Source organism: Podarcis muralis, chromosome 1, assembly GCF_964188315.1.
Source record: "Podarcis muralis chromosome 1, rPodMur119.hap1.1, whole genome shotgun sequence".
Taxonomy (NCBI): Eukaryota; Metazoa; Chordata; class Lepidosauria; order Squamata; family Lacertidae; genus Podarcis; species Podarcis muralis.
The window spans coordinates 21,285,412-21,296,649 of record NC_135655.1 but is presented as its reverse complement, the minus strand read 5'-3'; the positions used below and the strand labels follow the sequence as shown (position 1 = coordinate 21,296,649).

Genomic DNA, 11,238 nt, shown 5'->3' with positions numbered 1-11,238 from the left:
ACTGATGGAGAGACTCTTAAGCCCCAGCTCTCCCTCTTCCCTTGGTCATGCTATCTGGGGCCAGTGGCGTAGCGTGGGGGGTGCCAGGGGTGCCGGCTGCACCGGGCGCAACATCTGGGGGGGGCGCGAGTCCAGAGGGAAGGGACAAGTTCCTTCCTCCGCCGGGCTCCCCGCCGCCACCGCCAGCCTTGCGCCCGGTGCAGCCGGCACCCCTGGCACGCTGGCACCCCTGGCCCGCTGCGGCTGCGCTCCACTCATTGCTTGCAGGAGGAGCAGCCGCTGCAGCAGCGCCGACGCTGTGTGTGTAAGCAGAAGCAGGGATGGTTTGTGCTGCTGGAGCGGCTTCTCCTGCTTTTGCAAAGCAGCGCAGGCGGAAAAAGGAGAGCGAGAGGCTGGGCAGCGGGCGAGGCAGCGGGAAGTGTGTGTGAGCGAGGCGCCGCCGTTGCGAAGCATGTTGTTTACATGCCAAGGGGGTGCCTTGTGGAAACAGGGTGGCGAGGGAGCGCGCAGGAGAGGCAGCAGCAGCGCAAGGCTGACATAGGCTGAGTCAGCAAAGTTGGGGGCTTGGAGCAGGGATGGGGTTGGGGGGTGAGAAAGAGGCAGGCGGAAAAGGAGCCACGGGGGGGGGGCAGCACAAGTGTGTGAGTGTGAGAGAGGAAGTGTCGGAAATAGTGAACCTATTAACAGCGCCTGGGGCAGTGCAAGTGTGTGCGTGGGAGCCACTAGGGAAAATTGATAGTGCAAGACAAACAGGCTGTGTGCTTGAAGCAGGGCAGGTGTGAGCGTGTGTGTTTGTGTGTGTGTGTGTGTGTGTGTGTGTGTGAGAGAGAGAGAGAGAGAGAGAGAGAGAGAGAGGGAGAGAGAGAGAGAAATGAGATGGGACACTACAAATATGTGTGTCTGTATGTTGTGAAATGAAAGCATAATCAATGCACATGCATGCTCTCGCTCTCTCGCTCTCTCTCACACACAGACACACATAGAGCATGTGTGTTGAAACTGGCAAAGAGGATGTGAAAAGAGGGAGAGAGGAATTTTGTGTGTGAGAGACAGCAAGTGCATGGGTGAGAGTGCGAGTGCTTAAAAAAAAAATGTTAAAAGATAGTTGCATGCCTGACGCCAGACGTGTACAGGGATATAAATTGCCGGGTTCTGGGAAGGATCGCTCTGTGAGGGGGTCGCTCTGTGTCCCCAGGATGCTTTGGGGGAGGAAGCCATGTTGCTTTACATGTATGGTACACAGAGCCTCAGTCGCTAAACCTAACCTACTTCAAGGGCAGGCTGTGTGCGTGGGAGAACCATGCATGCCAACTTGAAGTGCTTGGGAGGATAAAGAACTAACTAGAGGGGAGCAAGGGAGAAACACCATATATTGATTAAAAAACAACAACACATGGAGATTGTGAATACATGTAGACACCGATTTCTTTCCATACATCCAGTGGCGTAGCACCACCGACGCCTGGCCGGGCACAGGCAGCCTCCGCACCCCGCCGCCGCCGCCATCCCCTCGGCCCAGCCACAGGCGGCGGCTGCTTTTGCCGACTGGGAGGGAGGAGAGCTCTGAGGGGCCTCGCCGCGCCCTGCGCTCCCCAAAACCCTCCGAGAGGAAGCCGGCGGGCGGGCGAGGGTCTCCCAGCGGAAGGGTGCGCCGCTGGCTCCGGCTCTCAGAGCAAGTCTCAGCCGCGGGGGGGGGGGGGGCGAGGACGGAGCACAGCTGGAAGCCCCCGGACCGGCCGGGAGGAGGAGAGGCGCTCGCCAAGCCCGGATCTGGAGCTCCACCTACAGCCCAAGGAGAGGAGGGGGCGGGGAGGCGCCCGAGGGGAGGGGGCTTCGGCTGCTTTGGCCCACGGGGGCTCCGCAAATAATAAATTTAATAAATTCCTGCTGAGCCTTTGGGGGGGGTCCTTGGCTCCTTCGCTCGCCCCCAGCCCCAGTGGCGTAGCGTGGGGGGTGCAGGGGGACCCGGGCGCAACATCTGGGGGGCGCGCGCTCGCACTCGAGTGCTAAAATCCACGGGTTAGGGGGCGCAAATTACTTGCCTTGCCCCGGGTGCTGACAACCCACGCTACGCCACTGTCTGGGGCTGATGGGATCCAAAAACATCAGGAGGGCCACAGCTTCCCCACCGCTGACACAGAATTTTCAAGAGCAGATGATTTGGCCTTTAATGTTTTTGTTAGAAATTGGAATTGCTGTCTCTTTTTTATCAACCTGGGTAGGACTTCTCGTAAAATTATTATTTCTTTTCCATCTATGGTTAACTTGTTCTTACTCTTTGTTTGGAGGATCTTATCTTTCATCCAATTTTCCTTATTGCTGCTTTTCCTCCTTTGTCCATTAGGTGTCACTGTGTTCTTATTTATTCAACTCGCTAGCTTCTATCCTCATTTAAACCTCACTTTCACAATTTTGTCTTTGTCACTTCCTCCTTCTCAGTGATTACTCAGCGTCTTCAAACCCTCGTCATCATCTTATTTGTTAAATTCCCTTCCTTCAACTTCAAAGTGGCTGCTCTACTCTACCCAGCTACAATAACAGGCAGCCTGCACCGCTCTGCATTTTCTAGTAAGTCTGTTTCAGATGGTGTGCTTTTCAAATAGTTTAATTGCAATCTGAGTGATTTCTTTACACTCTTTCTATATTTTTTCTGTTCTTCTGTCTTCCCTTTACTTTTGTGTTAGCATTGTATCCCCTCCGCTATTTTTACTCTTTATTTTGTTTTGGGTTTACTCACTCCGCGAGGGGTCCCCCCCCCCCGAGTTCCCCTTTTTTCTTCTTGTCTTATTTCCTTTTAGGTTTTGTTGCTGCTGCTACCACTTTACATTTATTTTAATGTAGAAATAGAGATTTTACCCTCTTGTCGATGCTTCAGTGATGTGAGGCTTTTCACTGGTCTGTTTGATCTTCTTCTCTGTGCCTGGATTGCCCCCCACCTCTGCCATTTTTCTTTTGGCGAGGGACACCAAAAAGACACTGCCGAAGTTCCTTTGGCTTGAGCTTCCTTCCAAGCCTTTTCAGGGGTCGTTTTGCCAAACATTGCCCCTCACAGTACCGGTGTACTTGCTTACTGCGATCGGAGCTCACCCGTTGCAGTTGTGGTAAAAACCTATGAGGGAGTCCACTATGAGGGAGTCCAGTATGACAATTAATATATTGAAGAATTAAATGCCATGTATGCTGTTATTGTTCTTTCCATAAGCCAATTGGGAAAAGCCTTTTAATTCTCTGCATACAAGAGTAGGAGACTTCTATGTTGATGAGGAAACAATGGTGAAAGTCCCTATGATGAACAAAGTCAGCTGGTTTGAGACTTACCATGATAAGATCCTGTCCTGCAAGGTTGTGAAACTCCCTTTCAAGAGCAACGTTTCAGCATTATTTATTCTTCCTGACCAAGGAAAAATGAAGCAGTTGGAAAATGCTCTTAGCAAAGACGTTTTGTTAAAATGGATGAATTCAACAAAATCACAGTAAGTGTGCATGCTGTAGTGGAAAGAGTGTAGTACATATGTGTAGGTGTAAATATATTGTTATGAGTTTGAGGGGTAGTGATAGGCTGTGTAATGACCAAGTCTGTTGTAATTCCAGAACAGGATCAATTGAGCCTAGACATCGCTGAGACAGGAGTGCAAACAAGCTAGGGATGTGGGCTTGGGAGAGCACATCTTTGATTAGAATTCTGTCCTCCATATGACACCCAAAATCCTCATGGCACATTTTTTTCCAAAGCAATACCTCACTAGCCTCCTCCATATGACACCCAAAATCCTCATGGCACATTTTTTTTCAAAGCAATACCTCACCTCCTAGATGGAGGAGATTCATAGAGACCAAGCAGGTTTTCTCCCTAGAAGGCATTTGTCAGACAACGTAAGGAATATAATTGACATTTTGGAAAAGTTAGAAGTGGATATAAACACTAAAGCAGTCTTGATATTTGTGGACGCGGAGAAAGCCTTTGACAATATTTCTTGGATTTTTATGAGAAAGAATCTCCGGGGAATGGAAGTAGGCCAAGGGTTTGAAAATGGTATAGGTGCAATTTACTCTGAGCAGAAAGCAAAACTTATTGTAAATAATGTGGTTACAGAAGAATTTAAGATAGAAAAAGGGACACGTCAAGGGTGCCCGATCTCCCCATTACTTTTTATATCAGTCCTGGAGGTTTTGCTGAACATGATTAGAAGGGACCAGCAGGTTAAAGGGGTACAGGTTGGAGCTAAACAGTACAAACTGAGAGCATTCGCAGATGACTTGGTACTTACATTACAAGAGCCAGAATCTAGTACAAAAAGGGTTTTAGAACTAATTCAAGAGTTTGGTCAAGTTGCAGGCTTTAAATTGAATAAGTTAAAAACTAAGGTATTAGAGAAAAATTTAACAGCTATGGAAAAAGAGAGGTTTCAGAATGAGACAGGATTAACTGTGGTTAAGAAAGTGAAATATTTGGGGATAAATATGACAGCTAAAAATGTGAACTTATTTAAAGATAATTACGAGAAATGTTGGACAGAAGTGAAAAAAGATTTAGAGATTTGGTCTAAGTTGAAGCTTTCCTTGTTTGGTAGAATTGCGGTTATAAAAATGAATGTATTGCCTAGAATGTTGTTTTTGTTTCAAACATTACAAATTGTGGACAAGATGGACTGTTTCAAGAGGTGGCAGAAAGATATCTCTAAATTTGTCTGGCAGGGCAAAAAGCCCAGGATAAAATTTAAGATTTTAACTGATGCAAAGGAAAGGGGGGGATTTGCCCTGCCGGACTTAAAACTTTACTATGAATCAGCAGCGTTCTGCTGGTTGAAAGACTGGCTGCTTCTTGAGAACACGGACATTTTGGATTTGGAAGGTTTCAACAACGTTTTTGGGTGGCATGCATATTTGTGGTATGACAAGGTTAAAGCACATAAAGCATTTAAAAATCATATTGTCAGGAGAGCATTGTTTAATGTGTGGATTAGATACAAGGATTTATTGGAAAATAAAACCCCAAGGTGGTTGTCACCAAGGGAAGCTAAAGCTCTGAAAAGACCCAATATGGAGGCCAAATGGCCGAAATATTGGGAAATTTTGGAACAAGAAGGGGATAAATTAAAATTGCAGAGCTTTGAGAAACTAAAGGATAAAGTCCGAGACTGGCTCCATTATTATCAGATAATGGAAGTGTTTAGACTGGATAGAAAGATTGCCTTTCAGGTGGAAAAGTCAAAATTGGAAACAGAACTGTTAGAACCCAATATTAAGAATTTGTCAAAAATGTATAACTTGCTGTTGAAATGGAATACGCAAGACGAAACTGTGAAATCAGCCATGATAAAGTGGGCACAAGATATTGGTCATAACATTATGTTTGCTGACTGGGAACAGTTGTGGACCACCGGGATGAAATTTACGGCACGTAATGCCTTAAAGGAAAATATTATGAAAATGATTTATAGGTGATACATGACCCCAGTCAAGCTTGCAAAGATCTATCATTTGCCTGATAATAAATGTTGGAAATGCAAAGAGGCTGAAGGTACATTCTTTCACCTTTGGTGGACATGCCCAAAGATTAAGGCTTTCTGGGAAATGATATATAATGAACTGAAAAAGGTATTTAAATATACCTTTCTGAAGAAACCAGAGGCCTTTCTCTTGGGTATGGTCGGCCAATTGGTGCCAAAGAAGGATAGAATTTTTTTTATGTACACCACAACAGCAGCAAGAATACTCATCGCAAAATATTGGAAGTTGCAAGAACTACCCACCTTGGAAGAATGGCAGATGAAGGTGATATGGGACTGGCAGAAATGACCGGCAGAATCCGAACCAGGGAAGAGAGACAGCGGAAGAAGATTGGAAGAAATTTAAGGACTATCTCAAGAAACATTGCAAAATTAATGAATGTTAGAATGACGCTGGATTGGAGAATATGTGGTTTACAGTGATAATGGTTAAGTATAGAAATGAAAGGTTAAAAATGTAAAAGGAAAATAAGGGAGAGGATTTGCTGAATTAATAATTGGAAATTAGAATACAGAAAGGGAAGGTATGAGGAAGTCGGGGAAGTAAGTTATAAGAAAATAAGGTAATTGAAATTATATTTGTTTTTGTTGTTGTTGTTGTTGTTTTGTTGTTTTGTTGTGTTTGATTTGTTTGATTTGTTGTTATATAAATTTGGAAAATTTCAATAATTTTTTTTATTAAAAACAAAAACAAGCAATACCTCACCTCCTCTTTCAACAGGAGAATAGATCTATTCCTTCCAAAGTTTACAATCTCTGGCAACTATGTTATCCAAGGGATCTTAAGAAGAATGCATATTACGGAGGTATTCACAGATCAAGCAGACCTCTCTGGAATTACTGGGAAGCCTGAGCTGAAGATTTCCAAGGTAGGCTTCTCAAAATTCTACAGGTTGACTTATATTTTCTTGCACCCTCCATTTTTCCACCAGAGGTACCCTCTTGCCTGAATTATGTTCAAATGAACATAATTTGGGGTACTTGAACCACAATCCCATCTCTCATGGAGAGGAGGAGCCAAAAATATTTGCTATTCCAGCTAGGATAAGAGGCACCAAAACCCCATCTCTCCCTCTGCTATAGCCTAATGGCATGTGTGGTGCTTGATGACAGTTGAGGGGGGAGCCCCAATGGAGCTGGTCTCCCAACAGAACTGATGGAGAGACTCTTAAGCCCCAGCTCTCCCTCTTCCCTTGGTCATGCTATCTGGGGCTGATGGGATCCAAAAACATCAGGAGGGCCACAGTTTCCCCACCTCTGACACAGAATTTTCAACAGCAGATGATTCGGTACCAATTGCTTTGCAAAGACTGCAGTTAGCATTGGAGAAGGAGGAGAAATCTGATATATTTGCAAGCTTTGTGCAGACAGTATCATTTATCACATACCTGCTTTAGACTGACCTGCTCAGGCACTGTAATTTTTTTTACGATATATACGATATCTTTATTGTCATTGTGCCACACAGAACAATGAAATTGAAAATCTACATAAAACATTCAAAAAACTCCCCAAAACTCTAAAACCCCATTTTAAAATACAATATACTATAGTGCTGATGAACCATATGCTGTGTGTATTACGCAGCATACCGTATTTTTCGCACGATTGGACACACCGTACCATAGGATGCACCTAGTTTTTTTGGGGGGAAATAAAGGGGAAAAAAATTCCCTTTATTTCCCCCCCAAAAGCAGGTCAGGGAAACCGAACCAGGTCGAGGAACAGCGGGATAGTGGCGCTGCGCCTCCCTGCTGTCCCCCGAGCTTGTGGGGCTGGCTGATGTCTGCCTGGCGCGCGGGGCGCTCTGCTTCAGGGCACCCCACCCGCCGGGCGGCAGGCTGCTATCCGCAGCATGGGGAGCCCTGCAGGGAACTCCTGCAAGGCTCCCCACGCTGCGGATGTGTTCCCGAAGCGCCAGGCGCTCTGCTTTCAGGGCGCCCTACGCTCCGGGAAGCAGGCTGCTATCCGCAGTGTGGGGAGCCCTGTGGGGAACTCCTGCAGGGCTCCTCACTCTGCGGATGTATGCCTGGCGCGAGGGGCGCTCTGCTTCAGGGCGCCCCACCCGCCAGACAGCAGGCTGCTATCCACAGCGTGGGGAGCCCTGTGGGGAACTCCTGCAGGGCTCCGCACGCCTCGGATGTCTGCCTGGCGCGAGGGGCGCTCTGCTTCAGGGCGCCCCACCCGCCAGGCAGCAGTCTGCTATCCGCAGCGTGGGGAGCCCTGTGGGGAACTCCTGCAGGGCTCCGCACGCCGCGGATGTCTGCCCGGCGCGAGGGGCACTCTGCTTCAGGGCGCCCCACCCGCCAGGCAGCAGGCTGCTATCCGCAGCGTGGGGAGCCCTGCGGGGAACTCCTGCAAGGCTCCCCACGCTGCGGATGTGTTCCCGAAGCGCCGGGAGCTCTGCTTTCAGGGCGCCCGACGCTCCGGGAAGCAGGCTGCTATCCGCATCCTAGACACGGCTAGCGGAGCGCTAATCCCAAAGCTTGGGGCCTGCGGAGCTCAGCGCGCCCCAAGCTTCTGGGCACCGGCAAGTTCTCCCACGGCTAGCGGAGACCTTGCCGGCACCCAGAAGCTAGGGGCGCGCTGAGCTCCGCACGCCCCAAGCTTCGGGATTAGCGCAGTGGTCCGCTAGCCCTGGGAGAGCCGCGCGACGTCGCGGGGCTCTCCCAGGGCTAGCGGAGACCTTGCCGGCACCCAGAAGCTTGGGGCGCGCTGAGCTCCGCACGCCCCAAGCTTCGGGATTAATGCAGCGCTCCGCTAGCCGTGGGAGAGCTGGGTTTCCCACGGCTAGCGGATAGCTTCCTGAAGCCTGGAGAGCGAGAGGGGTCGGTGCGCACCGACCCCTCTCACTCTCCAGGCTTCAGCGAAAGCCTGCATTCGCTCCATAGGACGCACACACATTTTCCCTTGCTTTTTAGGAGGGAAAAAGTGCATCCTATGGTGCGAAAAATACGGTAATTTTAAAGCGTATTACTAAATATGTCTTTTATCCAGTTATATAAACTTTTGTATTTATCTGTTTATGTGCTGGCTACTTTTGGAAACCTAGTGTTTATAATATTATAGGAGTAAAAGGGTAATATTATATATGATGTATATATGAAAGAAGTGTTCGTATTTTTTGCATAATGAGCCTGGTATTGGGATCTTGCTTGTCATCAACAGTAAGGGAGAGAGACAAGAACTAGGAAAATATAATTATGGAGATGATTGACATCAAGATTTTCAGAAAATTCCTTCAGTTCCTTGAGGCTGACTGATACACAAATATGATGCTTAGAACTGGTTAGAGGAACCAGATCAATAGGTAATCAGTGTGAGAAACAACCACATGATGTTTCTGAAGACATTCAGTGGATTTGTTTGTTTTGAAGGCCTAGATTTTCTCATGATAAAATCCTGAGTCAGACACAATCTTGCACTAATTTTTGTTGTATGTCTTTGCAGGCTATTCACAAAGCTTATTTAAATGTCGACGAGAATGGCACTGAAGCTCCAGCTACTACTGCTATTGAAATTGGTCCTACCTCCCTTCCTCCTGCACTGGTGTTCAATGCCCCCTTTCTGTCGGTGACTGTTGACGAGGAAACTGATACTGTCATCTTCATGGGAAAAGTCACGAATCCTACTGAGGCATGATTGCTCAACTTGTGTTGCAGCACAGAAAACATGGGATTTCCAATATGAAGCATGATTGATAAGATGCCTTTAGGTATCAGAGTGATTACTGTCACATGTTCCCAAACCGAACAAATAAAACACTGATAGAATTGTCTGCAAAATCACTTGGCGTTTTTCTTTCTTTTCTCACAATCTTAAAAAATATGTTGTTTATTTTAAGTGTGCTCTTTAGCATTCACTCCAGGATCATGCCATTTGAAAGATCAGGTTAACAGGATTTTATTATTATCTCTCATGCCTAGCTGCAATCTCAAAGCTGTCTAACTCTTCCCCCGGTTGTGTGGCCTTTTCTTTTTCTTTTTTTTAAAAAATAATTCTTATTAAGTTTCCATTTACCAAATTAAACATATCAAACCAATTAATCCAAATTGTAACCATACACATCATATAATCCAATTACCGTATTTTTTGCTCTATAAGACGCACCAGACCACAAGACGCACCTAGTTTTTGGAGGAGGAAAACAAGAAAAAAAATATCTGAATCTCAGAAGCCAGAACAGCAAGAGCGATCGCTGTGCAGTGAAAGCAGCAATCCCTCTTGCTGTTCTGGCTTCTGGGATAGCTGCGCGGCCTGCATTTGCTCCATAAGACGCATACACATTTCCTCTTACTTTTTAGGACGGAAAAAGTGAGTCTTATAGAGCAAAAAATACGGTATTTCCCAATTGTAAATTTTTTTTGTGGGGGGTACCCATGCTTCTTGATCGGCAGGAGTCCAATCCTCGAATATTTCTGCTGCTTTCATATTTACAATGATATTTTCAGTCCCTCTTCTTAGTCCTTGTCGTTACTCATTTTCCTTTTCATTCACCTCTGAATTATCTCCGCAAGTGCGTTAAAAAAACAATTATTTATATTTCTGTGTGGATTCTGTATTGCTCTCTCGTGAATCACTCTCATCCAATAGTCCAGGCGTTTCCACTCGAGCGGGCAATCGCCATCTTGCCATTCCGATGAAATACAGTCTAATAGCCCGCTCCTTAACTTTCCAGACCTGTTGCATCGTAAATTAGTCTTTTCCAGGAGGGCTGCCCCTTCCAGTTCACAATCTCATCCAGATAACAAATCTTTGGCTCGCCCTCCCTAAAACCAAATTCCCTGCAACAGATGTCTGTCCTTCTCTATCAAATCTCAATTCTTGCTGCATCACAAAGAGAGCCTTTGTTTTGCCAAATCCTTCACCTTTAAATTCATATTATTTTCCCCCACACAGCTCATTTTTAATCCCATTTGCCAATTAGTTATTGTGACAGATCTTCTGAGGGGGAGGGTTATTAGGTAATCACATGAAACCAAAAATAAAAAGTTGTTTCCCCCCTCCTTTCCGTTCCGTTGCCTTCCAAATACCAGCATGTCTGTAGTACTTTGATGTAATCTTCTGTCTCAATCTTCTTCCTCTCAATGGCAAAATTATTAGCAGATTAAAACCTCCTGCCTCTCTCGAAGCATGTGTGTTAGCTCTCCAAATTTTTCCTTTTAAATAACGCAACTAGTTTCGCTCCTGGAAGCAGCTTCGGAGGAGTGCCGAAACCCGCCGAGGGTTATGCACCCAGTGCCTCGCACCCCCTCCTTCTTCCGAACTCGGGGGTGATTTATGGCAATCACAGGTGAAAACTGCTTCTTTCCATTCCCTGGAGAGACTAGGGAGACTGATTTACTCCCCATAATCAGCCTCAAATTACCTCGTGCGGGCTGGATGGATGGTATTATCCACCATCTTCCAAGGTGCCCCTAGCGGCCCTGACTGTGTGGCCTTTTCAGTCCTCTGAGTTCGAGGGGGGGGGTGGGAATTTCCCACCACTTTCGATTGAAGAATCTCCCAAACACTCCCTCCCTCCTGGTTGCCTAGCTGCAATCTCAAAGCTGTCTAACTCTTCCCCCGACTGTGTGGCCTCTAAAACTGCTTCTGGGAATGTTGAAGGAAGATGGGGGATGAATCCTCCCCATCTTTCCCTGTTACAGGCTGAACTGTCTGCGACTGGTTTCCCCCATCTTCAGGGTCAGACCAGTCTCTGGCATCCAATTCAGACCAGCCCCTGAGA

General features: G+C 46.7%; 1 long non-coding RNA gene across 1 annotated transcript; it reads left to right on the top strand.

The window, feature by feature from the left end:
* Positions 1–2,553: 2,553 nt before the first annotated feature.
* On the top strand, positions 2,554–9,287 carry LOC144327367 (uncharacterized). The gene is made up of 4 exons (XR_013392458.1): positions 2,554–2,568; positions 3,203–3,473; positions 6,232–6,379; positions 8,961–9,287. It is a non-coding gene; the product is annotated as an uncharacterized LOC144327367 (long non-coding RNA).
* Positions 9,288–11,238: the final 1,951 nt, after the last annotated feature.